This window comes from Seriola lalandi, unplaced genomic scaffold (assembly GCF_002814215.2).
Source record: "Seriola lalandi dorsalis isolate HSWRI2012SDOR001 ecotype SW California unplaced genomic scaffold, Sedor1 jcf7180002054923, whole genome shotgun sequence".
NCBI classification, from domain to species: domain Eukaryota; kingdom Metazoa; phylum Chordata; class Actinopteri; order Carangiformes; family Carangidae; genus Seriola; species Seriola lalandi.
In genome coordinates, this window is record NW_019525475.1 from 1,268,918 (window position 1) to 1,270,933 (window position 2,016).

Here is a 2,016-nt window from a genome sequence, read left to right on the forward strand (position 1 = left end):
AAACATCATAGTATAGTATGGCATCAAAATGTCAAAAAATGGCATAAAAATGTCAAAAAACATTACAGTATAGTATGGCATAAATTGTCGGAAAGAAACATCATAGTAATGTATGGCATCAAAATGTCCAAAAAAAAAATCATAGTCTAGTATGGCATCAAAATGTCAAAAAAATGTCATAAAAATGTCAAAAAATATCCTAGTATAGTATGGCATGAAAATGTCAAAAAAAAAATCATAGTATTGTATGGCATCAAAATGTCAAAAAAAGTCACAGTATAGTAAGACATAGAAATGTAAAAAAAAAAAAGCATCATAATATAGTATGGCATAAAAATGTTAAAAATCATCATAGTATTTTTTGATATAAAATTGTCCAAAAAAAAATCATAGTATAATAAGGCATCAAAATGTAAAAAAAAACATCATAGTATAGTATGGCATCAAATTGTCATAGAAAAACGTCATAGTATAGTATGGCAGAAATTTTCATGGTATAGTATGGCATTAAAATGTCAAAAAATTGCATAAAAATGTCAAAAAACATCATAGTATAGTATGGCATCAAAATGTCAAAAAGAAAAAAGCATCATAGTATAGTATGGCATCAAATTGTCATTGAAAAACATCATAGTATAGTATGGCACGAATTGTCATAGTATAGTAAGTTATAAAAATGTCAAAAAACATCATAGTATAGTATGGCATCAAAATGTCAACAAAAACATCATAGTACAGTAAGGTATAAAATTGTCAAAAACAAATCATAGTATAGTGTGGCATAAATTGTCGTAAAGAAACATCATAGTATTGTATGGCATCAAAATGTCAAAAAAAAATAAAACATCATAGTATAGTATGGCATCAAAATGTCAAAAAATGGCATAAAAATGTCAAAAAACATTACAGTATAGTATGGCATCAAAATGTCAAAAAAAAAAACCCATCATAGTATAGTATGGCATCAAATTGTCATTGAAAAACGTCATAGTATAGTATGGCACGAATTGTCATAGATAGTAAGTTATAAAAATGTCAAAAAACATCATAGTATAGTATGGCATCAAAATGTCAACAAAAACAGCATAGTACAGTAAGGCATAAAAATGTAAAAAAAAAAAACATCATCGTATAGTGTGGCATAAAAATGTCAAAAAAAAAATCATAGTATTGTATGGCATCAAAATGTCAAAAAAAAACATCATCGTATAGTGTGGCATAAATTGTCGTAAAGAAACATCATAGTATTGTATGGCATCAAAATGTAAAAAGAAAAACATCATCGTGTTGTATGGCATCAAAATGTCAAAAAAAAAAAACATCATAGTATAGTATGGCATCAAAATGTCAAAAAATGGCATAAAAATGTCAAAAAACATTACAGTATAGTATGGCATAAAATTGTCATAAAAAACATCATAGTATAGTGTGGCATAAATTGTCATAAAAAAAACATCATAGTATAGTATGGCATCAAAATAAAAAAAAAATAAACATCATAGTATAGTATGGCATAAAAATGTCAAAAAACATCATAGTATAGTATTGCATGAAAATGTCCCAAAAAAATCATAGTATAGTATGGCATCAAAATGTAAAAAATAAAAATGTCCAAAAACATTACAGTATAGTATGGCATCAAAATGTCAAAAAACCTCATAGTATAGTACGTTATACAAAAATGTCAAAAAACGTCAGAGGATAGTAAGTTATAGAAATCTCAAAAAACATTATATTATAGTAAGGCATAAAAATGAGAAAAAACTTTATAGTATAGTATTGCATGAAAATGTCAAAAAAAATCATAGTATAGTATGGCACTATAAGTAAAAAAAAATGGCAAAAAATGTCATACTATCAAAATCAAAAAATGTCAAATGACAGTTCTGTCCTGACGTTAGGTACCACTTTGACATTCTCACATGACGTGAGCCTTCAGGTCACCCCCCGCCCTGTCACATGCTAACGTGCCTAAATCATTTGTATTGGAGATGCAGCCTCGAGGAGGACACATTG